Source organism: Pseudorca crassidens, chromosome 16 (genome assembly GCF_039906515.1).
Source record: "Pseudorca crassidens isolate mPseCra1 chromosome 16, mPseCra1.hap1, whole genome shotgun sequence".
Lineage (NCBI taxonomy): Eukaryota > Metazoa > Chordata > Mammalia > Artiodactyla > Delphinidae > Pseudorca > Pseudorca crassidens.
In genome coordinates, this window is record NC_090311.1 from 31,180,322 (window position 1) to 31,207,082 (window position 26,761).

Consider the following 26,761-nt stretch of genomic DNA (forward strand, 5'->3'; position numbering starts at 1 on the left):
ACTGGGGCGGGCGCCGGAGTCGCCTGACAGCCAGGTGGTCAACACGGGCCACCGTCGGTCGCGCTGGGCTGGAGCAGAGGAGCGGGAGCCGGGCTGGGCGCGGCGTTCTCAGACTCACACGGTGTTGCTGGCTCCGATTTCATGACATTTGTAAGTTTAACGCAAAGTTTCCCAAGATCTTGTGGTTACTCTTGGGAAGAGAGTATAAAAAGCGAAAAGCTTCACAGCAGGCAAAAAGAAAGAGGTAGCCGAGGGGGAATGTGTATGACTCAAGTTGCCGCAAACTTCCCTGTAGCCCCCTCAGTGTGGTCGCGCCTGGGGGTCTCCCTGGGCCGGCGGAGATGGACGCCGTCAGGTGCTCTAATCCCGCCAGGAAGCCGCGCCCCAGGACGCGGGGGTCTTTCTGGCGCACCTCGCGGCCCAGGCACTGCAACTCCCGCTTCCCACTAACCACCAACTGGCTTGTGTGTCCCAAGGGGAGCAGCTTCCGAGCCGGAATAGTTGAGGCGTCAGCCCCAGAAGGGCCCAAGCGCATGTTCCAAAGAAAGCCGATGGGTCTGGGACAGTTCCCAGCTGGGACAGAGGGATACTCACGCCCCCGAGAGCGGACGGTCTCAGAAGCCCGCCGAGCGGCTCCTGGCCGGTGGCCAGGGGCCGCCGGTCCTGGTGTTTATCTCTAGGCAGGGTCCGGCCGCTTCACTCGGCGGGCCGCAGAGATGAGCGGACCAAGGGAAGCTCGCAGCCTCCATCTGCAGAAGGACAGGGTGCTTTTCTCCTGGTTGATGAGGGAAGTGCCGTGCATGATCCAGTGTGGCCCCGTTCCCTCACTCCCTGGAAAACTCTAGTAGCCTCAGTTTCCTCATCTGAATTGGGGACAGTAATTGTAGGAGGACTCAGATAACCTATGGAGAAATTCTCTGCAAATGGAATAATTGTGATGACACTGTAATTATTTGTGTTGTTACTGCAGCGAGTGTGGTCTAGGCTGGGGGTTGGGCACGTCAGAACTGGGTGAAGTCTGGGGGAGACCAAGTTACTGGGAGGTCAGAGGACCTAGGAGAGTGTGAGACTTGAGAATCTTGTGAAGGTTGAGGATCATACCAGGTTCGAGGGTCCTGGGCTTATGCTGCAGGAAGATTCCTCCAGTATAGCCATCTATTACTGTACCTTGTGGGGCTTCTGAGTTAGGAAGGAGGGCAGAGTTGATTCCTGGCTAATTTGAGAGAGTATCAGCAGGTAGTATGCCCTGACTAAGGTATCTCAGTTCCTCATGGGACCTCCGTCCTGACCAGGTTGAAGAGTCTCTGGAGCACTGAATGGTGCCCTTGCCTGAAATGAGGGGTACTGGGGCTTCAAAACTGGGATGAGGGCGAAGTGATCAGCCATCACCTGCACCTGTCAGGTCCTGGACTTTACTGGATGTGAACTGGGCCTCTGGGAGGCAGTGTGGGCAGCTGGGGCCTGGGCTGAGGCAGCAATCAGTGTGTTCGGGAATGTATCGAGCACCTCTGTGATGCTGGGTGCTGATCTAGGGCCTGAGAATCCCGGTGAAAGAGGCATAGGTCCGTCTGTGAGGGCTCTCCAGCTCCTGGTCTCAGCCTTGTGGAATAACACTAAAGCAGGTTTGCCTGTTGGGGCCTCAGTTTTCTCCAGTAATTTTGGAGAAAATGCTAGATAACCAGGGCATGCGTGTTCTGTGACTCTTCACAGACTGGACAGGATGGGCAGCAGGGCCGGAAAGTAGCTGTATGGTTTCAGCCAGCTCCATTCATCCTCCGCAGCCATCCTCCATATTCCCAACCCCTTGACCTCTCCTTCATCCATGCTGATGCTAAGAGTGACCAGAAGAGGGCGATGGCAAGGGAGACCTAGGGGAAATGTCACATCAGTCTACTCATGCTTCTGGAAATTACCTGAGCAAGGGAACTGCCTTCTGGAAGGACAATAAGCAGTTCACCAAGGACTGGAGACTCAGTGTAAGAAAGTGCCTCTTGGCTTGCGGGGAACACTGTCTTTCCTGGTTCCATATTCAAACCAAACCTTAAGGGGCAGCCTTTCCTCCTATCCCGGTCCCATGCTAACTCCCTGACTCCTCTAGCCAGAAGTCCTCTGCCTAGGACCTGCCTGAGGGCTTTGAACCTAAAACACCTCCCACCTGCCGCTTCTTGTGCTGGGGCGGGGGCGGGGTGTGTCTCCATTCTACTGTGGATGCAGAGTACAGAGAGTCTGGGGTCTGTTCCTGGCCTCTCAGGAGCTGTGTTCCCTGGCAAGCCCCTCCTCTCTGGCCCTTAATTCCTCATCCATAGAGTGAAACTGTTGGACTAGTTAGGGTGGCAAACTGACAGGTCCAGGGAGCTGGCTCCCTTAGTCCACATCCGCCATCTTGCCCTGCGCCCTCTTCACTCCTTGTGGGCACTTGAGTTTGTGCCCCTGGCCCCTTCCTTCTCAGTGTTCTATGGTTCTATGACCTTTGCTTCCAGCTCAGGATCTCAGAGGCTGAGCAAACGGGTCAGTGTTCTGTCATTTACAGTTTTACCATTTACACATTTTACTATTTACTCTGTCATTTACAAACTGTGTGTGACCTTGGGCAAGTCACTGAATTTCTCCATGCCTTAGTTTCCTCATTTGTAAATGAGGATGATTCCCAACAGATTAATGTGCTTAGGACAGTACCTGACATATAGTTAGGTACTTTATGAACAGATTTCCTAGAAACTTGTGAAAGAACATCTTCATGCTGACCTTTGAAGTAAGTTTTAAGGTGTAAAATTTAAATTTACTAGCAAACAATCTATTTGATGCTGTAAAAAGGGACCTTTTAAAATCAGATGATTGTGGAGTGGGAGTGGGCCTGGGAAGCCCTCCTGGCCTGGGGCTGGTAAATGCCTGGGACTTCCTGGGTGTGGTCTCTGTCTGGTGGTCCGCTGCTCTGCTGTTTGTTTTTCATCTGATACTGTAAGTGAGGTCAAGAGTTCAACTGACAGTAAATTACAAGGCGTCCTTCCAACCACCACGGCCCTGAGAACAACTTTTGCAAAGCTTCTGAGGGCTTCTCCAGGTTGCTTGCCCTCACCCATAATTCTTTAGCTGCGTTCAGAGCCAGAGGCCTGGATTCTTGTCCTGCCCCTGCCTCTTACTCTTCGTATGGCCTTGAGCAGGTCCTCCATGCCTCCATGCCTCAGTCTCCTCATCTGCAAAATGGGGGTGGGAACAAAACTGCTTGCCTTTTAGGATAGACATAAGGCTAGTTGTACTCCTGAGAGAGCAGAGTCTTAGACAGGACTTGTGTGTAGATAAATTGTTTAGGAGGTGACCCCAAGGAACAGGGTGAGGGAGCAGGGCTAGTATGACAGGGAAAGAGGAAATCCAATGAAGGGAGTGGAATTGAGGTAGCTGCTTTAGTTGATGGGGCCATGTCCCCACCCGGCCCTTCCATAAAGCCTCCCGTAATTGTGTGCCCAGGGAATAGGAGGCTGGAGCATTTATCCAAAGGCTGCTGTCCTTCATTGTTTGCTCCCTTTTCCAGTTTCTATTCCTGTGTAAAAAAACTACCCAAACTCTGTGGTATAGAACAGCCACCATTTTACTATGTTGGTGGGTCTATAGATCAGGAGTTTGGAAAAGGCACAGCAGAAGTGGTCCTACCTCTGCTCCCCAGTGTCTGAGCCTCTGCTGTGAAGACTTGCAGGCTGGGGGTGACTTGACAATTGGGGGCTGGAATCATCTGGAGGCTTTCTTGTTCTCTCATATCTGGCAGTTGAGGATGGCTGTTGCCTGGGGCCTCAGTTGGACTCTTAGCCAGAACCTACAGGTAGCCTCTCTGTGTGCCCTCCATGCGGGCTGATTAGGCTTCCTCACAGCATGGCAGCTAGATTCTAAGTGTACACATCCCAAGGGAACCAGATGGCAGCTGTATTGCCTTTTATGACCTTGCCTCAGAAGCTACGTATCATCACTTCCACCACAGTCACAAGCTCTCCCAGATTCAGGGGAGGGAACATAGCCCATCTCTCCACCAGAGGCATGTCAGAGTCACATTGTTAAAAGAGCATGTGGAATGGGGGCTATTGTTGCAGCCGGTTTGGGAGAATATGACCATTCCTTGAGGCATGAACTTCCCTGCACCTGCGTGGGCAGGCGCTTTGAGCTCTATGGATTCCGAAAAATTTCTCAAGCAGAAAAGTGGGGAGCCATGCAGTGGATGCATGGAACTGCCCAGAGTTGAGCTGAGGATATGGGACTCAGGTCACCAACACTGTCTACCTGAGGCTCAAACGATATGCAAATAACCTTGTAAACTGTAAAGTGCTCTGTAGCCTTTTGGGTTTATTAAACCCAAGGGAACTGGCTGACAGCAGCTTTACTTTTCAGCTGGTGGCTTGATAAATGCCAGGGCCTTCACATATGATAAACATATATATTACTTCATCAGTAAATACAGTCGGCAGTCCGTGATGGCTAATGGCTCAGGAGCCAGGGTGAGGGTGCTGGCCTGGGAACTAGCTCTTTCCTCACGAGCAAGTCTGTAGTCCTTCCTCTCACTTTTAGACCTGACTTCTGCCTGGAATTTGGGGCCCCACTCCATCTTGTCATTCTCTCCCAGAGACAGTGACCTTACCAATCAGCTCCTTATTTGGGGGGTCATCAGAGCCCTCTAGGACAGCACTCTCTGGGCAGCTCCTGCCAGCAGCCCTCACGTTACTGATACGAGGCTGGAATGTCAAACTGTGAGGTCAGGGATTGTTGTCTGCTTTGATCACTGCTGTAATCCCAGTGCCCAGCGACACGTCATAGGTACTTGTCAATATTTGCTGAATGAGGGAATGATGATTCTGGACCTGTGTGGGTTGGGTCCATGGCTGAAGGAGCCTCCAAGCTCACTGTCAGCGTGGAAGGGAAGCAGAGCCATCCCAGTGGGCAGCAGCCCTCCTGAGAGCGCTCTGGGTGGAGCTGGGGGATGTGGTCCTGGGCAGAGCTCCCCCAGAGTTTCCATCCTTCATGGCAGGGGCAGGTGCCCTGGATTCTTCTGTACAGATGTGAGGCTTCCATGGTACCTCCTGGAAGGCTGTCTCCCTGGCACAGCCTGTCCCCAGAGCGGGAGCAGCTGCCATCTCCCTGGCACCTTGTCTCTCCCCAGCGGCCACACCCAGGTGAGGGCGGCTGGCAGTTTTACAACTTTATTTTTATCCCTACTTGTCATGGTGTCCTTGCTGATTCGGGCAGGTGCTGATTTGATGGAGTCAAAATATTTCAGGGCTGTATGGAGATGAAATATTCATCTTTCCCACTTCTCCAGGCAGGAGGCGCATCTAGTCCACCTCTGTCTCCAATTTATCACCCCTGAAGTGCCCAGGGGCAGGGCACGAGGTGGTGAAGAGCTTAGGCTTTGACACTTGACAGACCTGGATCCAAAATCTGCTGCCCCTGCAAGGCTTTGTGACCTTGAGAAAGTTACTTAACCTCTCTGAGCCTCAGTTCCCTCCCTTGAGAAGTACTAATATTCACTTCTCAGGGTCATGGCAAGGGTCAAATGATAGAATGTTTGTCACGTGCTCAGCACATTTTCTGGACGAGGCAAGAGTTCAGTGATGGGTATGTACATTACTAGAGCACAGAGCAGCTGCTCACCAGTACTTCTTGAACTCTTGTTGAAATGCTCTAGAGGAATTTGAATTTTTGTGATAAGTGAACAAGTGATTTCATGTAGTGTATTCAGTTAGGGATTCGTAAATTCAGACCTGATAATTATTGGTAAACAGGGTCTCAAAAGTAAGTGAAGGGTGAATTTTTTTGGTATGTGAGTTATAGCCCAATAAAGATTAAAAAGGAAAAAGTCAGTGATGATGAGTAGGGGCCGGGGCAGAGGCTGGGGGAGGAAACGCACCGTCTTGGCTCCTGAGGAACTGTCGGCTGAGAGACACAGGCTGCCCACACTGAGGATTCGGCTGACCGAGTAGGCAGAGAACGTGTGGCCATCAGGTGCCCAACAGAGCCCAGAGGTCCCAGCCAGGACCATGACTTATGCTGGGGGGTGCAGGGGGTGCAGCATCTGGGGGAGGGGAGGTCAGAAGGGGAACGCGTCAGCCCCTTTTGGGCAAGGATGTTCCTAGAGCTGCATGATAGTAAGAACACCAGCCCGTTGACCTTCACCCCAGCCCCCGAGTAGGCAAGCAGCTGGGATGGTTCCCATTTTGCATCTGGAGACACACCCTCGGGCCTAGACCCTCTGCCCGACATGGGTCCTCTTTTGACCTCTGACGCTCTCTCTGTAGGCAGAGCTCTACACTGGAGACAGAAAAGTCTCCAAGTGGGTCCGCAACTCTGATGTCAGTGGAACCCGTTTTTCCATCTTTCTCCTGCCCAGCCGTGCAGCGGTCAGTGTCTTGCACCCTCTCCTGGGGGTGGTGTGTGTGTGGGGAAGTGCCCTTTACTCCTCCATCCAGCCCAGTGAGAGGAGAGGCGGAGCCATGACGACAGCCCCTGGTCTGCAGGGCGCCTGCCAGGCCGTGGGTGCTGAAGAGCTAAGTGCCAATCAGACCTCAGCCCTGTCCCCGGGAGCTCCTGGGCGTGGCCTCCTCAGCGGGAAGATACTCCTGATGGAAGCCGAGGGCAGACAGGCCAGCAGCGCCTCCCATCAGCTCTGGACCTTCCCTGACCGCTGCTTCTCTCAGGGCTCTCCCCGGCCCAGGGGCCATGGTTGTTTGAACGCCTAGGTCCTCGCTGGCCTCTTGGTTCGGTACCCAAACTTTGGAGTCAGACTGACTTGGATTTTCCTTCTCAGCTCTGTCACTTACTGGCCGTGAGACCTTGAGCGAGTCCCGCAGCCTTTAAAGTCTCAGTTTCCTCATGTCCATCATGCAGTCAAGAGATACTTCTAGTTCACAGGCTGTTGTTGATACTGTGCTGAGCAAATAGAAGCACTCAATAAATGTGAAATACTGCTGTCGTTTTGTGGCCTCCCAAGAACCTGTCGCGCGCATTAAATTGAATTACACGAACAGCATCACTTTCCGTTCCTATGAGAGCGCTGAGGAGTGAGCTGACTCTGGAGGCGAATTGCCGGGCTGCAGATCCTAGCTCTGCCACTGCATGGCTGTGAGGCCCTGAGCCAGGCTCTTAAGCTTTCTGATCTCAGTCTTCTCACCCATAAAATGTGGATACTAGTGTCTACTGCAGAGGGTGATTATAAAGGTTGCATGAGTTAACATAGACCGAGCACTTAGTGCCTGGAACACGGTAAACATTCAGTAAATATTGTTGTTTTTATTATTATCATCCCACAGAAATCCAACAAGGTTTCCAAGAGCAGGAAACCAAGTATCTGAACAACTGGAGCAGGTGATTTCAGAGTTTTATGCTTCCAAGCCATGCTGATGGCAATAGTTCCTCTATATCCAGAGACCTTGCTCTAAAAACAAATCTGCCGTGGCACTCACTGGCTTCCTTGCTGTTAGGCTGGGGGTTCCACGCACTGCAAGCCAACCAGATGCCCAGGCCCCACCCGGGAAGCCAGCCCCTGACTGGAGATGTGTGAATGGTGTTGAGTCTGAGCCTCCATTCAGCCCGTGGTTCCTCCCAGCCACTCCTCTTTCCAGCAGCATTCCTCCAGGGTCCAAATAGCCGAGGTACAAGCAGGATTTGGGCCCACGTCACATTTGATGGCAATGCACATCCTTCTACCATAGATAGTCAGGCAATCCGAATAGAGGCTGTGACTTGATTGGTCCCCAAACCTTTGCCTTCTCACCCTTCACCATGTTTTTCAAGAGGAAGGACAATGATATTAACCTCTCACAGTGGTTACAGCATTGCCTTAGCATTGTTTATAAAGCTCCTTTCCTTCTGTTCTCTCCATTGGTCTCTCAGATAGCCAGGAGGTGATCCGGGCACTCACGGGAGAAGCTCTGAGATCTTATGATCTTGTGGGCATTGCAGGACGAGGTCTGGGTGCTTGTCCAGGGGAGAGGCTGGGCTAGGGCCCGCATAGGACACTGAACTTGTAAGCAGTGGGACAAACACCTCAAACCCCTATTCTCCCCTTGAAGCACACCGCCTCTCCAGCCCCAGAACGGCTTCTCCTCTCCTGGATCCCTGACCCCCCAGTCAACAAGCATCTCCCTGCTGCTCAGTCTGAAGGTCATAATTGTACACTTGTTCCACAGAGCACCATAGCCCACCACCTTCTCCCCACTGTTTTCTCCGTCCTTAGCTAGGAACCCAACAAGGATGAGACAGTTCTGGCCTTTAGAGTACTCTTAGTCTCAAAGCATAGGGAAGAATAAATGAATCATACAAGGTGTTGAAATGCAACTTTCTCCCTCTCTGTTCCCCCATCCCTTTCCCACACGGCCCAGGGCAGTGCCTGGGTGTCAGGTCAGTTGAGGACGATGGGTCCAGCCACCCTCCCCAGCCCAGAGGGAGAGGGCCTCGATGGCCCATGTTTCCTAAGGAAGCCTTGGGTGAGTGGCAGCCTGGGTAACAGAGCAGAGCAGTGAAACATCCTGTTTAAGAGACTACTTTTGGCATCAGGCAGCCTGTGACTTGAAGCCTGCCTCTGTCCTCACTGCCTGTGTGGTTTTGACTAAGTTTCTTAACCTCTCTGAGCCTCAGTTTCTTCATTTAGAAAATGGGAGTGATATGAATACCCATGAACTAGGTTTGTTTGCAGATTGAATGAGGCAGTGAACAAGAAGTGTTTAGCAAGCGGTCACTAATTTTTAGCTATTCTCCTTGCTATTATGATTACGCCTGTTATTGTTCCCTATTTAAGAATTTCCCTATAAGTGACAATTTCTCAGTGGCCTGTGTCGGCTTATCTCTCCCTCTGCAGCGAGTTCTCTTGGGATACAGAGTGTGCAGCAAGTGATAATTTATCGCTCCACAGCTCGCTTGCTCTCATCCATGAAGCAGGGAGCGGATAACAGATAAACCAAATGCATAGAAGCAGGTTTCTCAGGGTATCCTCTTAGCCCGCTCATAATACGGTTCTGCCCGGATGCAGACATAGCAACAGGAACCGAACTTTCCTGCTGATTGGTTACAGACCTATCTGTGATCACACCATCCTCTAACCACGTCTGTCAATTACCAATAACTATTCTCCAGCTCGCCTGCGTGAGCACTTGAGTGTTGATGTTCAGCCCCGAGTCTTCACCCGCTCCACCAGCTGGGCCACGTATGTCCCGGCTCATCCTGCAATTTGCACCGAGCCTCCTGCCCTTCCTCCCACCGGGGTTACTGGCCTTGAGTTGATGTGAGTCCTGTGTGAGCCAGTTTCCCACAGGAGCAGGCCACCTTCCGCCCTAACTCTTTTTCGCATCCCTGGGTCAGTTTTCCTTCCCGCTGAGCCGGCACTGGTTCGCCATCCTCTCCCCCTGGGCTCAGAGTCGGCTGTGGTTCGCTAAGGTCTGGGCCTCATGGTGGCATGTGCCAGGTGGCACCTTGTCGTGATGCCAGGTGCTTCAACCAGAAACCCGGTACCATCCTGGATACGGGTCTCTCCCTCCCCTTCTCATGTAGTCCAACCCAAGTCCTGCTGATTCTGTTTCCAAATTTAAGCCCATCCACTTCTCTCCATCTTTGCTGCCACTGTTTGGTCTAAATCCCACCGGCGCCCACGTAGGCTACTGCGATGGTACCTGAACCCGTCTCCCTCCCCTTGCCTCCCAAAATCTGTTTTCCATGTTGCAGGCAGCATGATCTTTTTGAATTGCACGTTTGATCATGTTTGCAAAATTAGACCCACTTAGGACCCTCAGTTTACATATCCTTTCCCCCCCCAGGCCTTCTCAGGCCTGCTCTCAATCAGGTCCCTTCTTTTAAATCTCTCATCACCTGTGTTTCCCTGCACGTGTTACAGTCCGTACCTGGGTATTGGAGTGACTATTGATTTGCTCAATGTCTGTCTCCATATCAGACAGTGAACTTCAAGGGGTAGAAATTAGCCTCATTTGGTTTCCCAGTCACTAGCACAGTGCCTGGCACGTGGTGGGTGCTCAACCAATATTTGCCAAATGAAAAACTGAGCAAATGAGATACTATAGGGATTTGGAAAAGGGATCAATCACTGTGAGACAGTCAAGGAAGGCTTCCTGGTAAGGGGGGTGGTGAGCCCTGAGTTTGGCCTGGAAGGATGGAAAGGATTTGGAGAAACCGGGGTGCAGGGGAAGGCATTTCAGGTAGAATAAACATCGTGAGTTAAGGCAAGGCAGCAGGAATGCTTTGGATATGTCTGGAGCTGTGGGGGTACCTGATTTACTTTGCAGAATAGTAGTGGCAAGATTGAAAGAAGCTTGGAACAGTGAATGTCAAGCTGAGACATTTAAATCATGCCCCTTAAGAAAGGGGGAGCTATTGATGGTTTTTGAGCAGACGGGGAGCGCTTGATGGTTTTTGAGCAGACGACCATTATGATGAAGACAAATGATGTTTAGGATCTGTAGAAGCGGGAAATAGGAGGACCACCAGGGGTTCTAGGCTTGGGAGCGTGAAGTTCAGACTTGGGCCTCAGGAATGGAAAGGAAGGGAAAATGGGGGAGAGATCATGGCTTTGTGTGTAGGAGAGGTCCCAAGCTGAGCTCTGCCTCAGAGTCTAGTGAAACATAAATGAGTTCATCCAGAGATGCTCGGCAAGCATTGGGGTGCCCTTGAGATGGGCCGGAAAGGGAGATTATTGTTTTTTTTTTAACATAAAGCAGTTTTCTTAATTATACAGCTAATATACATCCACTGGAGAACATTTAGAAAATATAGAGAGCAAGCAAGAGTAAAAATTTCCAGCAATTCCATGGCCAAGGAGTAACCGTTGTTAACACTTTGTTGTATATTCTTCCAAAATTTTTTCATGCATGGTTGTAATTTAAAAAAAATGCTACACATATAGTTTTGAATCTGCTTGTATTTCACTTTCACTTAGTACCATGAACCTCCTTCCACGATAATAAAGATGCTTATGTAATACATGTACTTGTATGGCAACAATTTAAGTTGTTCGGTATAGATGTAATTTAATTTAATCAGTTCTCTATTGTTGGACATAAAGATTTTTTCCCCCAATCATTTCTTTTGCTATTATAAACAATCATGCTGGAGTCATCCTTATTGCTAGATTTTTGTGTATGTTTTAAATTATTTTCTTAGAAAAAATTCTACCCATAGAATTGCTGGGTCAAAAGTATAGATGCTTTTAGGGCTTCTGATTCTTTTTTTCAAATTGCCCGTCAAATTTTTTTTTTACTCCTTTGCACTCTCATTAAGATTAACGTTTTTGTATTCTAGTTTTTAAAATCTTTGTGGTTTCATAAGAGAAAAATAATTTACAGTTTCTTTAATTTGCATTTATATTGTAATTGTATTTCTTTTTCAAATAATTTTGAACCTTCAAAAATATATTTGGGGGACTTCCCTGGTGGTCCAGTGGTTAAGACTTCACCTTCCAATGTAGGGGGTGTGGGTTCTATCCCTGGTCGGAGAGCTAAGATCCCACATGCCTCAAGGCCAAAAAACAAAACAGAAGCAATATTGTAACAAATTCAATAAAGACTTTAAAAATGGCCACATAAAACAAAAATCTTTAAATATATTTTAACCATTTGTATTTATTTTGCTGTGTGAATTTCCTATTTATGGGCTTTTTTTCCTTCTTATTTATGGACCCTTTTTCTTTCTGCTTATGTTCATTTTTTAATTAGGTGGTCATTTTTTAAACATTTTGTAGGAACTGTTAGAGATTAGGACTTCAACCTTTTATCTGACACGTTTGTCACAAATAATTTTTGGAGAGAAGAGTTTTAAAAAGCAGAAAGTTTATCTTGTACCATATCACTCACTTGTTCCGTGGAGAGGATTGCATGGCTCTATCAGTTAAGATCAGGTTAAATTGCTAGTAATGAACCCGTGTTAATTGGCTGTGGCCGTCAGGGTCCAGTTGGGAGACTGAAACCACATCAGTAATTTCAGAAATAATTCAAAAATTTAATATAAAGGATTATTAACTAGCAAAAGGAGGTAGAGAGAACTTTAAAGAAAACAGGAATAGTAGATATAGGGAGCAGCTACTAGGGAAGGAATACATTTGGAAGAGGTCACCCCACACACTTCCCTCCCCGGCTGTAACTTCATAGGAGAGGATGTGGCTGTGACCCACTGACAGTTGGAGAAGTTTGTTGAGATGCTACAGGAAGCGGCTGACAAGTGGGGAATTGCCCACTGGAGTCTGGGCAAAACTCTGAAAGTTGGGTGCCAGTGGGTTTCCCAAACACTGCTGGTGGCTACACTCTACAGGAGCAAGAAAGATGAGGCCCGGAAGCAGGAAGAGAATTCCCTTCCTCTTGCAGTCCCTCTAGTGCCCTCTACTGACAAAATCTAATGTGCCAGCTGACAAAGGAGAAATGTTTCGGGGTCCAGCTGGTGTCACAAAGCATGACAAAGAAGGGTGATAGGCTGATAGAGCTGATAGGCAATATATTGATAGCTGGAACACTGGCCTAAACAAGCCAGAAGTTTCTTTCTTTCTCACATCAAAGTCTGGAGGTCCACAGTCTATGGCCAGGTCCAGGAAGTCCTCTAGGGTCCAGCCTCCTTCCAGCCTGCCCCTCCACTCTCCCTGGGCTGAGGCCCTTGTCCTCATGGTCCACGATGGTAGCCAGAGCTCAAACCATCACAAACACGGTCTGAACATGGAAGGCATGGAAAAGAAAAAGAACTAAGAATGTGAGAGGTTCCCAGGAGATGCCATCTGCCATCTGCTTTCATCTCGTTGGCTGGAAGTTAATCACATGACCTCAGATAGCTACATGGGATTCTGGGAAATATTTCTTCTGGAAGGTCTGGAACTGAACATCATAGTTTCTGTTGTTAGGGAAGAAGGGAGGAAAGGTATTGGTGGCCAATAAGTCTGCCACAGTAGACTACTTGCTGGAACTTTATGAAGAAAATTTAGTCAAAGTGATGATAGGCTCATGACCATTATTGAATGTTAACTAGATACACAAGGTAAGATTTTAGAGTAAAATCTTTTAGAATGTTAGAGCTGGAAGTTACCCTTGGAATTATTTGTACTGTTTTTCATGTTTCCTATGAGAACCCTGAGGGCCTGAAAGGGCAGTAATGTGTCCAAGTTCACATGGATAGCTCCCGGCATGCCTGGAGGTGGACCCCGGGTCTCCTTTACTCTCCACCTAGTGTATCTTTCCACTCTCTGCACTACTTAGGGTCTCCATGGGCCTTTGTCTTCAGAATGAGTCCTGCTTAATTGCACTGGTAACTTAATGCTCCACAAGAGATCATTCCACAGTGGAGGTATTAGAGCTTATGAGATATACCTGGCCTTGGAATCAGGCACATAAGATGCAAAATTAGAGCCTAGGAAGCTTCTGGCTTTTAGAACCTAAACTGCTCCCTTTTCTCCGTTACTGAGTGGAAGCCATGTGAGCTTAGGCTATGGGAACATAGGAGGTGTGAGACAGCAGTAAGTCATATGCTGCTGGAATTAAGCAGTGAAAAGTGTTATCTTAGGCCAAAGTAGCCATTCAGTTTACCAGTCAGAATGCCATCTACCCATTTAGCTGTGGAAATAATGGGAGGATTTTCTTAGAACAGCAGTACAAGCCAGGTGCCAGCAGGAACCAGACTTTACCCCAGATGTTTCAAATGAAGAGACCTTCATGAAGGGACTACTTACAGAGACAGGGTTAGGATGCAAAGAAGGGTGTGAGGCACCCAGAGACTAACAAGTCTCCCCTGTGGCTGAAGAAACGGGAAGGGAGCCGTGTTACAGGAGCTGGAGCTGTGCAGGAGGGGAGGGGGCTGAGTCACTTGAAGTATAGTTGATTTTCAGTATTGTGTTAGTTTCAGGTGTACTACATAATGATTCAGGGTTTTTTTTGCAGGTTATATTCCAGTATAGGTAAGACAGTACATAAGACCGTATATAAGACAATGGGTATAATTCCCTATGCTATATAGTATATCCTTGTTGCCTATCTGATATATTTTATATATAGTAGTTTGGATACAGCACCAAAGCAGGGAGAAAGCAGGGAAGAAATGCCTGCAGCTCTCTGCCCTCTTCCCTCTGATCTGCCAGGATCTCCTCCTGGTTGAATGCAAGCAGAAGCCAGAGAGCAGTGAGACGTGGAGGAAGCAGTCCACAGGATCCGCCTTCCTGGGCACAGAGCAGGGCAGAGAGGGTGGAAAGTAAGTATAAAAAGAATAACTTGAATCATAGCTCAGGCCTTGCTGCAGATATTCTTTCCCATGGATGGAACTATTTTAGTATTTTTACAACATACATTTGTAAATGGCCCATGTGTGGCACCTCCAGTGCCACTCCCTCCCCAGGCCAGTGTCAGACATGGCTAATTGATCACAGCTCCTTTTCCTGAGGGTCCAAGAAGTCACCGCACAGCACTTAGAGAAAACATCACCAATTGAGTGGGCTGGGCATGTGAGATGAAATATATTTGGAGGTGTAAAACTTACCTGGCCTTGCAAATATGGCCTACCTGCTCATGCTAGTCTGGTAGAGAATCTTTTTTTCTGGGGAATTAGCTGAGCAGGTATTTCTTAAGCCAAGTGAGTCCTGCTTGGAAAGCCAAGCTGTCGCATGGCTCTGAAATGCATTGGTGCAACCTTATTGTACTGTAGATGAAGAGGCGAGACAGGAGGTGATGTCTGCCTTGAGCAAGGTGGCCTCTTGGCTCCTCTGTAAAGTAGGATGATGCCCGCCAAGGTAGAAGGCAGGACTAGGTGTTCTCTTGAGATGGAATCAGCTTTCAGAGACCAGTTGCTCTTTGGTACCCATCTGTGTGTGGTGCTCTCCTAGGTACTGATTGACCTGTAAAATTTTTATTTTAATTGAAATTTTTTTCAATTTTTCAATTTAATTTTTCAATACTTCAATTAAAAAAATTTAATTGAAGTATAGTTGATCTACAATATTGTGTTATTTTCAGCAAAGTGATTCACAGGTTTTTTTGCAGATTATATTCATTATAGGTTATTACAAGATAATGGGTATAATTCCCTATTCTATACAGTATATCCTTGTTGCCTATCTATTTATATATAGTAGTTTGTATCTTTTAATCCCATACCCTTAATTTGTTCCTCCCCCTTCCTCTCCCCTTTGGTAACCACAAGTTTGTTTTCTACATCTGTAAGTCTGTTTGTGTTTTGTACATACATTTGTTTGTACTATTTTTTAGATTTCACATATTAAGTGATATCATATAGTATTTGTCTTTCTCTGTCTGACTTATTTCACTAAGCATAATATTCTCTAGGTCTATCCACATTGCTGCTAATGACAGTGTTTCATTCTTTTTTATGGTTGAGTAATATTATATACATACATATATATACATATATATATATATATATGTGAATATCTTCTTAATCCAGTCATCTGTTGATAGGGACTTGGGTTGCTTCCATATCTTAGCTGTTGTAAATAGTGCTGCTACAAACATTGTGCTGCATGTATCTTTTTGAATTAGTGTTTTCATTTCCACCAGAAATAGAATTGCTGGGTCATATGGTAGCTCTATTTTTGGTTTTTTAAGGAACCTCCATACTGTTTTCCATAGTGGCTGCACCAATTTACATTCCCACCAGCAGTATACAAGGGTTCCCTTTTCTCCACATCTTCTCAAACATTTGTTATTTGTAGACTTTTTGATGATAGCCATTCTGACCTGTGTGGGGTAATACCTCATTGTGATTTTAATGTGCATTTCTCTAATAATTAGCCATACTGAGCATCTTTTCAGGATTGACTTTTAACATGGAAAGTCCTATGGACTTTCAGGTCCTGCTACTTTTCTGGAGTGCACGCTCAGACCCCTGAGTTCAGACTTTAAGTGGCTTTGAATAGAAAACTCCTAGCTGGAACAAATGGCCAATGGGTTATGGACATTGCCAGCATGGTTTAGGGCATAGATGGCAAATAGGTCTCAATTCATCTGCCATTTCTATCCATTTGTGCTGGCCCTCTGTAGACTGTGTTGAGATAGATTTGGAGGCTGTGTCCAGGTTCAGTGGACAGGAAGGCTGTGATCAATGAAGGATATTTGCTCTGGGACAGAGGGGCTAAGAGGGGTACATGTTTGTCTCATAGTTGCCATCACTGGTTTCGAGTCAGCAGATGTGGCTTCTAGATGTGATACTTTGAGCAAGTCAATTAACCTTCCTGGACCTTAATTTCCTTACGTTTAAAGCAAGGACATGGCTTAGGTGACGTTTAAACTCTCTCCATCTTAGAAATGCCATGATTCAAACTAGTTTGGGTTTTTTTTTTAAGTCTTCAGTGTAGAACTTGCAAAAAGTCTGTTTGATCCAATTAAACTATTTCCAGCTCCCCACCCCTCTCTGCCATATGCTTGAGTAACTAAGCCCTCCATGCCTGTGAAGGCCATTTCCCCAGGCTGGAGCAGCAGAAGACCCTGGAGACGGAGGTCTCCCATACTAAACAGATTCTCCTCTTTAATCTCAACCAAAAGATCCAGGAGGCATGATTCACATCTCACCCTGTTTCCTCTCCTCTGTCCTCCTCAAGCCTGCGCCTCTCGCCTCCTGCTCTGCAAACACGCCTGAATGCAGAGTCCTGAAATTTAGGTTCATGGTTTCAAAGTTCATGGTCCTGAGAATAAACAAAAAAACTATTGTGGTTGCATAGAGCTGTGGACCCCATTAACACCGCGCCATGAATATTTATAGCATGGAACTACAAAAGAACATAGAGGCCATATTGTATTTCCTAGAACTTTCTTTCCATGGGGTCCTTTCTCTGTGGGTCACTTTAATGTAAGCTTTGCTTATTTAGTTGCACACTTTAAGCCGATTAACTTTTCACTAAAAAAAACCCCTCCCTGTTTGTTTGTACATACACTCCCTTGACAAAGATTCACAGAAAACTGCTTTAAACCTGTTAAATCCCTCTGCTGGAACTTGAAGTGAACTAAATGTGTCTCTGGGTAGGATTTCCCTGTAACTCTCCCTGCCTCTGGCCCCTCCCTGTTTCCTGAGAGGAATTCCAATGGTTCGAAGCCTCCGGATTTAGTTCCTCCGGTAATCTCAGCTTCTCTCTAGGTGACCATTTTCTGGAACATTAGCAAGGTCCTTCTTGAGCAGCTTGTTATTGGGATGGACAAATGGCAATCCCTGGGTGGATGCCTTACGCTTCTCTAGTAGACATTGTATAAACCAATCATCAGAGCTAGAGGGACCTCGAGACATCACCTCCATTGGTCTCCGAACTTCAGTGACCGTGAGTCACCTGTGGGGGTGGGCGGGATGTGAACTTAACATGCATGTTCCTGGGCCCTGTTCCTGGAGAGTCTGATGCCGTAGATGTGGATGGGGCCTGGGATCTGTGTATCAACACTCCTTAGACACTTCTAACAAAGTGGTCTGTGGCCTCGCCTTGAGAATCCCCGCCTTGAGAATCCCTGAGCTGGTTCAGCTTTCTCAGTGTATGGGTGAAAAAAATGACACCAAAGGGAAAAGTGGTCCACCCAGTGTCACATGCAGCATCAAGCGCCCTCTTCCCAGTGTAGGCCATGCCTGTGATTCCATACTGCTTTAACTCTGGCCCTTCGTGTCCCAAGTTGCAGCTCTACTGTGGAACATTTATGATTAGGCCCCTAAGTGGGAAACTAATTGAAAAATAAACCTGCAAGGCCAGGCTGTAGTGTAGAAGTGAAAATCAGGGACCAGCCTGGTTGGTGGAGGCGAGGTGAGATGAGGCCAGGTTAGCACCTGCTGGAGGTCACCCCTGCAGGATAAATCCAGGACTCTGTTGGTTTTGGAGTGAGCCCTGGGGTAGGGCAGGGCCTGTGGCTGGGATGGGCTGGAAGGCTGCAGGGGGTGAGGGGGGGAGTTATCCTCCAGCTGTGGCAGCCCTTCCTGGGCCTCCCGTTCTCTGGGTGCCAGGAAGCAGTCTTGGGGAGGGTGTGGCTGGTAACAGAAGGTGACAGTAGAGTTGAAGGGGTCTCCCTCTGACTGGCTGGGCTTCTCCCAGGCTCACAGACTTTCCAGCTCTGCAGGCCCCAAGCCAGGGGCCACTTAATATCCCCAGAATCCCCGCTCGAGACTCTCTGGATCTCAGGGGGCGTTGGGGGGAGGGTTGTGAAGGACCCTCTGGCCAACCCCTCCTGTCCTCTGTCCCCTCCAGTCACCCCCACTGGACTGTCTGGTCTTGGACAGGCCAGCAGCTCATCTGGGAACAGAGCTCTTACCGCTGACCATGAGATCAGGCCCCACCTTGAATCCAGTTCTAGAAACGGGGTCCTCTGTGAGGCAGTGAACTGGGCTCCAAGTTTAGAGCCAAGAGGTCTGCCCTCAAGCCGCACCCCCTTCTCACAGTTGTAAGTTAACAGGCTGGTCGTGAACTTCCCTGAGCCTGGCTTTCCCCCATGAAATGGGGCTGACGGTGTTTGCCTTGCCTTCCCCTAGGACTTTGGTGAGGAACGCTCATTCACTCACTGGCTCATTTACGAAAACGGAAGGTCCCAGAACTGAAGGTCCTTGCCAGTCCCTGAGCAGGGTGCTGGGGTGGGGTGGGGTGGGGAAGAACGTGTGCGTGGAGGGGATACAAACTGTGAAGTGCTGCACCCGAGTGAGGGACTCCTTGTGCCCGGCTCCACCTTGGGTGCTCTAATAACCCTGGAATTTTGTTCCCTGTGTCTGAGACTTCCTTTTGCCCCTGCCCAGCCTCTCGGTTCCTGCAGCCTCACCTCCTGCCTCACTATCGTTGACAGTCCACGTGACTGGGTCCCCACTTCAGCCAGGGCCCCTCACCGGGTCCCTTCTGCTCCTGCCTGACAGTGCCTCACTGTTTCTCCCCTCAGGGCCTTTGCACATGCTGTCTCTTTGACCAGCATGCCCTTTTTCTTGTTATCCACTTGCCATACTTCTGCTCACAGGTCACCTTCCTACTCAAGTATCACCCCCTCTGCAAGGCCTTCCCTGATCCCACCCCCAAGGCTGAGTTAGTCCCTCTTCCTATCCACGCTTCCGTCCCTGCCTGAGCAGCAGGGGTTACTTCAAGGCAAAGACGCATGGCAGTTGGGAGTTAGAATTGAGAGGTGGCCTAGAGCAAGTTGCCTAATCTCTCTGAGCGTACTTTCCTCATCAGAAAAAAGAGCGTAATGATGCTTGTTGCACAGAGTTGCTGTCTTGAGGGTTAGGAGAGTGTGGAGAGCCTAGCATGTGGCTGGTGCTCCAGAAGTATCAGTCCCTTCCTTTTCAGTGCCTTGGTCCTGAGAGAAGAATTAAAACACCAGATTTGGAAGAAACAGAGAGAGCTGTTTCAAGATAAAGGGGGATGTGTTGGAAGGGCGTGAGCTCCCTGTCAATGGAGGGGTGTGAGAAGAGGCCACTCAGGCATCACATGGTGGGTTGGACCCAACGATCAGTAGGGCCCCTTCTAGTCCTAGGAAGATTGCTGAGCATTGCAGCAGTCTCTAAAAGGTGTTCCTTAGGACGGAAGATTCAGTGAAAAGAAATTCCAGGGCAACCACATTGGCAAATGCTGCATTCTCTTTCTCTTGGAGAGTTGTGATGTTTGTTAGGATTGTAAAGGCTCTGAGAAGTACTGCAGTAAAGAAAAGCAGTTCACTGCTGGGGGCCCGGGTTTGATCCCTGGTCAGGGAACTAAGATTCCACAGGCTGTGTCAAGTGGCCCCAAAAATGAACCTATGTATGAAACAGAAACAGAATCAGGGACATAGAGAATAGACTGGTGGTTGCCAAGGGGGAGTGGGAGAGGATTGGATTGGGAGTTTGGGATGAGCAGATGCAAACTGGTATATATAGAATGGATAAACAACAAGGTCCTACTGTATAGCACAGGGAACTATATTCAATATCCTGTCATAAGCCATAATGGAAAAGAATATGAAAAAGAATGTATATATAGCATACTGAGTCACTTTGCTGTACAGCAGTAATTAACGCAACATTGTAATTCAACTATACTTCAATAAAAATAAATTTTTAAAAAAAGCTTTATTGCTTTGCCAGGCAAAGGGGGCCACAGGGGGCTCATGCACTCAAGATTGTGTGTCCCACCCTGGAGGGGGTAGTGAGGAATCTTATAATGTTCAAGGAGCAGGGCGTGATCAGCTCGTGGGCGTTCTTCTGATGGGTTGATGGTGAGGTAATTGGGAGTCAGCATCATCAACCTCCTGTTTCCAGCGGGTCTGGGGTCTGCATGCTTGTGGACAGCATACAGTTAACTTCTTCCACCTGGTAGGGGGTTTCAGTATCTGCAACGCAGCTCAAAGGACACAGCTCAGAATAGTATTTGTAGTCATTGAGGAAGAACTAAAGGTCCTTGACTTTGTTTAATGGCTAAAGTATTATTATTTTGTCTTACTTGACTGTTTTCCTTTCTTTCTGCATTTTCTCACTTCTCTGATTAAATTTTTCTTTGACTAAAGTTCTTCTACAGAGAAAAGGTGGGTGGAGGACATGGGTGGAGGTCTGTTCTGGGAAGGCCTCATAGGGTCCTGCTCAGTTACAATAGCATTTCTTATTAACTTCTTAGAATTTGAAACTTTGGGAAAAGTTGGCTTGGTGGAGGAGGACTGTGATTTGGGAATCTGGGAGGCCTTTTCTGACTTAGAACACCCATGAAACCTCATCCTGCCTACACAACCTTGGCCAATTCCTACCTCCTCTCTGGGCGGAGGAGCCTTCCTTTGGGAGGGTTAATGATATAGAAGGCATTTATCCTAATACCTGGGACAGGGTGCTGTTTGCTTCGGCTCTTTGCTTTGGGCAAGATGCTGTGCTGTGGAGACCCCGAGATGGGAGTTGCAGTGATGGACCTTTCCCTGCAAGGATTAGGTCATCTTTTGCAGCCTCGAGAATCAGGCTTATGGAACCAGATGGGGAACACGACATAACTTTAGAAACTGAGAGACTTTACAGATATTTATTGTTATTACAGTAGTGTGCTAGAGCTGGCTGTTACCTGCTTGTGAGAGCCGAGTGTACACATGTTCTCCATCTCCATGTTTTGTGATCTTGAAGTCAGCCTCGGTGGGAGTATTTACACCAGAGAAATGAGCAAATGCTACAAATTAAGGCTCTCTCCTCACCCAGGCAATTGTTAAATATCTGCACATCTTTGATTATATATCGTTCGAAAGTATTTCTTTAAAATGTCTCTTTTTATATTTTTAAATTTATTATATAATAGCTTTAAAATTTTATTTGACTACTTTAAAGGTTTCTGTTTTTGATTTCCAAAAAGCAATTTTCCTATTGTAGCTCATAATCTATTCCTGAAATAGTCACTATGCAGAGCTTCATAACAAAACACTGCCACCAGGTGACAACTCCCTGAATTGCAGGTTGGAGGTCCAGTGGGGTCAGCCAAGACTGGAGCAGATAGCATTTCCATTGGTGTGCCTTTTAGATCTTTCCTATGGCCTATCCATTCAAGGTCTACATTTCTGTGAAGAATTACCCTGCTTGACCTCTTTGTGGCAGCCATGACAGGCATAGAGAGGTGCAGAGGAGCCTGGGACCATGGGGGCGTGGTTGCTGGAGGCAAAGCCTTGAGTCAGTGCTTCTCAGACTTTCTCTGTGCACACGTCCTGCCTGGGGATCTTGTTAACATGCAGCTTCCGATTCAGCAGCTCTGGGGTGGGCTCTGGGAGTGGGTGTTTCTATCAGGCTTCAAGATGAGCTCAATGCTGCCCGTCTAGAGATTACACTTTGAGTAGCCAAGGGTCAGTGGTGGTAGAAGAAGAAAGTTACCCGGGTGATAGGAGTCCTTCCTTCGAGAGTCTTCTCTTAGGAGGCTGACATGTTTTGCCTTTTGGTAACCATTCAGTAGCTCTGTGTTTTGAATGTATAGACTTGGCTCATTAGATCCTAAGTACTGTTCAACCAATACGTCAATTTAATTTTAATTTATTTATTTTTTTAGTTAGACTATGGTTTTTTTTAATTAATTAATTTTTATTGGAGTATAGCTGATTTACAATGTTGTGTTAGTTTCTACTATACAGCAAAGTGAACCAATTATACATATACATATATCCACTCTTTTTAAGATTCTTTTCCTATATAGCCCATTACAGAGTACTGAGTAGAGTTTCCTGTGCTATACAGTAGGTCCTTATTAGTTATCTATTTATATATAGTAGTGTGTATATGTCAATCCCAATCTCCCAGTTTATCCCTCCCCTCCTTACCCCCTGGTAGCCATAACGATTTAATTTTTTAATTTTTGATTTATTTTGGTGTATAGTGTGAGGTTCAAAGCCAACTTGATTTTTCCTCAAAGAGCTAACCCGTTGTCTCAACGTAATTCATTGATTAGTCCCCCTCTTTCCACAAATTTGTGAGACCTCTTTTGTCATAAATGAACTTTCTTATATAGACTAGGGATTGCTTCCAGACTATCCCATGTTGCAGGGTTGTTGAAGCTTTATAACATATTTTGATGTCAGACGAGACCAGCCTTCCTTTGGTACTCTTTTTCTTGACTGTTATCACCTAATTATGCAGATGAAGTTTAATATCATTTTGTCAATAATAAAAAAATTGTTGAGGTGTTGATTAAAATGTATTAAACCTATGCATTAATTTGGAAAGAACATTTCAGAGAAAGACAGTATGTCTTTCCTTTCCTGTCACTTCTTATAACTTTTAGTAGAATTTTACAGTGTCAACATAGCACTGCTTTTTGTGTCAAGGTTTTTCCCAGATATTTGATGCTCTTTGCTGCTATTGTAAACAGAATTTATTATTTTATTTTATATTATTTATATTATATTGCTGTACTTTATATAAAATTTTATTTTATATTATTTACATTGTATACTTATAGCACTTAGCCACATGTGGCAGTTTAAATTTAAATTAATTAAAATAAAATAAAATACTGAGGAGTATCTGCTCAGCTCTAGCATTTCAGCCTGACATGTGGTCTCTGATGGTGAAGCCTGTACTCTTGACCCTTTGGTTCTGCCTATAAATCCTCCTCTGTGGCTTTTCACCCTGACCTCAGGGCTCTGCTGGTCCACTGGCCCTCTTGGCACCTCTGCATCCTCCCTAGGCATGTGGGAGCACCCAGAGCCCCAGACACCAGGTTCTGGGGGCCAGATTTGGGAGCACCGTGGGCCCACGTCTCTGGACACTCCCCTCTACTCATGCTGTCCCATTGCCTCTGTGTGTGGTGGATGGGCAGCTTCTCCCAGACTTGAACCTCACTGGGCTATGCCTCGGGGAGTTGGCTAAGAGCCTTATGTGCCCAGGCTCCCTCCCACCACACGTTCCGCTCCTGTCCTCTGACGTGGAGGGCTTCCTCCTACTCCCCCTTCTGTCTGATGGGGACTCCCCTGTGTCATATCCAGCTCCTTCCCTGAAGTAGCTTTCACCCTTCTTCCCTCACTGGGGCCACAGTGGCAGGATGGATGCAGGAAACAAGACTCACTCTGTATTGAAAACTCACCAGTTTAATGTTTTCAGACATTCCCGTCATCTCAAAAGAAGGAGACACGGTTACTTCCCAGGCAGGTGGCTTTGGGGATTGAACTCACATAAATAGAATTAATTTCTAGTAATTTTCATTTCCTTTCATTAATTTATCGATAAGTATTTCCTGAGCATATTCTCAATGCCAGACATTGTTCTGGGCATTACAGGGATACTGTAGCCAAAAAAGTTGGCAAAAATCTTTGCCTACATTAACAGACCTTCTAGTGGTACCTTGGGTTCTGGTTTTATGGTGGCTTCCCAACCAGGGCAGTTATTCAACCTGATTTTTGTGCATAATACTTTTTTCTAGTCTTGAGAGTGGCCTGGTGACTATCTCCCATGGGGTTAAGAGCTAATGGCCTGTCCTCATTTCCTGACATGGCCTCGGCCTGTTGGACTGAGACACAGTGACCATCCCTACAGGAGAATGTGCACTTCCTTCTATTTCAGGTGTAAATAACCTTTAAAGAAGGGTCTAGAAGCTCTGCTGGGTCTCAGATTCCATCTTAGGGTGGAGAGACTCAGGGCAGAAGACAGTTCTCTGAAGCTTCCGCAAGGCATTCATTCCACAGATATTTCCTGCACCCCGACTGTGCTGAGAATGGACCTATGGGGCAGGCAGACACAGTCCTTGCCTTCATGGAACTGCACAGATAGAAGTTAATTAACTTCGGTTGTGATGAGGTCACATAGGAGAAGTTGGAGTAGAATGGCTGTTTTCGAGAGTGTGGCCTCATGACTCAGGATGGCTCAGGAGGGGTAGGATGTCCTGTGGCCCTTCTGGAACAACCCTCAGGACACTCAGGAGAGGCTGGCAAGAACTATCTTGGAAAAAAACAGGAGACAAAGGCTTTCTCTAGCTGAGAGGGGAGGCTGTTTCAGAAAGGCACTCTCTCTGTAACTCCATGGATGTAGCCCTCAAAGTCCCTGCAGTGCAGGTGGAGCCTGTCTCTCGGGATGTGAGCCTGGCCGGAGGCTCTGGTGGCATCCATGCCATCTCTTAGGCTGCAAACAGAGCCCTTCCTGTGTGCTTGGCTCAATAAATGCTTCCTTCCTGCCTTCCTTCCTCAGTCTGCTCTTCATTGTGCCTTTTTCCTGGAAGACAAGCCATAGAGCCATAGTAGATATTGTGTTGACATGGAGTTGTGACCTCCGGGGAATCCCAGAGTGACACCACCTGCCTCCAAGCTGACTCCTGATCACTCTTGAGATCCTTGAAGCAACTATGTTAGGAAGAGCACGTTGTGGTAGGAGTCTGGGGTGGTGACTCCCCACTGTTGCCTCAGGCTTATTTAGAATATCCAAAGCCCCTTTGGTGTTGGGGTTTTCACCCCTGGCTCCCAGCTGTATGTGGACAGATTCTACTCTGCTAGGTTAGACCAGAGCATAATGAGAATTGTCTTGGACTTGAGTCTCGCCTTTGCCAGATTACTTGGTAAGTGATTGTGAACAAGTCACTCAGCCTCTCTGCACAACATGCTCATGTCTATGGAACGGGATAAGCGTAGGACTGGAGATGGCATCCTGATTCTGGACCTCTGTTCTGGGGTGCCAGTTACTCTGGTTTGAAGCCTGATGTTGGGGAGAAGGCTCAGAGAAGTCAAGTGATTTGCCGAAGGTCACGCAGCTATTAAATGGCAATAATGGGATTTGAACCCAGGATCTCTCTGGCTCTAAAGCACATGCTTTTAATCAACCTGCCTCCACAGGTGAACAATACAAAAGTTGCAGGCAGGAAGTGCCTTCGGGAAGAATTCCTTGCATGGGAATCAGCCTGCGGCTACTGCCTTTTGAGGTCAAGAGGATGCCTGAGTGCTGGGCATTGAAGTGCTGGAAAGCAGATGGAGACCAAGGCGGGCTGAGCAAGCCCTGGGGACAGTGCAAGAAGAGTAGAATTCTCAGCAGCCCTCTGACTTAGGAAGCAGTTGCTGAAGAGCAGCCCTATGCTCCCTTGCCCTGACCTCTGTCACACTCTGGTTTGCAAACTGATGTGTGCAGGTACACCAGAGACTTAGCAAGGGGTGCTTCCATATAAGATTCTATATGATTCTATTATAAGATTCTATTAAAACTACTGGAGGATGCCCTGGTCATGGTGATCCTTACCCCACTTTACAGAAGAGAGCCTCACTTGTCACTCATCCTGAATCCCACTGCGTGCATCGGCTGGGGTACAAAAACCTCTGAGCGCTAAAGGGAAAATGAGAACGCTTGGTCACAGAGCAGCCTTCTTTGATGATGAGTCAAGGCATCTAGACCTGGCTTTCTCCTGTCTTTTCCTGTCTGTGTGAATTTCTGTTAAGGGGGTGGCTTGGTGCTTAGTGGAATATTTTGAATTCAGAACAACTGAAATAGAGTAAGTTAATGACAGTGATTCTTTTAAGTATAACTGCAATGTTTTCTGGACTTCTAATGTTTCAAGATATGTGGATAAAAACCAAGATGAATAATTTCTTGTTTTCCTTCTGATGCAGCCTATGTCATTCAATAAGGTGGTTAAATCTGTTTTACCAAATCACATCATGAAACATTTATTACAGCTACAGTCAATCCTCATCTTATAAAATGTTTACTATTTTTTTTACTTCTTATGAACAAAATAAAAAGACATTTAAACTCATGGTGAAAAATCATAAATGTCAGGCTCACAATATACATAAGGATATGTGGTTTTTAAAAATTATTTGGGAATACACGAGCACAAAAGTTTGAGCACTTCCGTGGCTTGGTGGAGTCTTCCCAGGTCCTGTTAATCTACTCCCTTCTCCATCTGCCCTCTTGCTTCTCTTTCTGCTCTCAGAATGTGAGAAGTGTTCCTGATGATCTACCACTGTGAATACCATCATTGACACAGACGTTTTTTCTTTGAGGAAGAGATGGCACTGTATTGTGAACTTGTGTGAAGTCTTCAGGAAGGTGGGAGGGGCTCAGGACCGGCAGCTGGAAACCATCTTTGGCTGAGCCAGCTTTGTTACACATTTCAACAAGGTGAAAATAAGTGTACATTTCAAAGATTTAAGCAAATTTGAAGTTGTGCGACCATCACCACAATCCAGTTTTAGAACACTTCTACCACCTGGAAAAGTTCCTTCATGGTCACTTATAGTCAAGTCTCATTCCCACCCCCAGCCATAGGCAGTCACTGACCTTTCTAGCTCTATAAACTTGCCTTTCTAGACGTTTCATATAAATGGAATCATATAATATGTAGTCTTCTGCATCTTGCTTCTTTCACTTAGCATGATGTTTTTGAGATTCATAC

At 47.1% G+C, this 26,761-nt stretch overlaps 1 protein-coding gene across 1 annotated transcript in view; it reads left to right on the forward strand.

The window, feature by feature from the left end:
* TLL2 (tolloid like 2) overlaps positions 1–26,761 on the forward strand; it is a 132,251-nt gene that overhangs the window by 738 nt on the left and 104,752 nt on the right. The gene's annotated exons all lie outside the window — the stretch shown is intronic.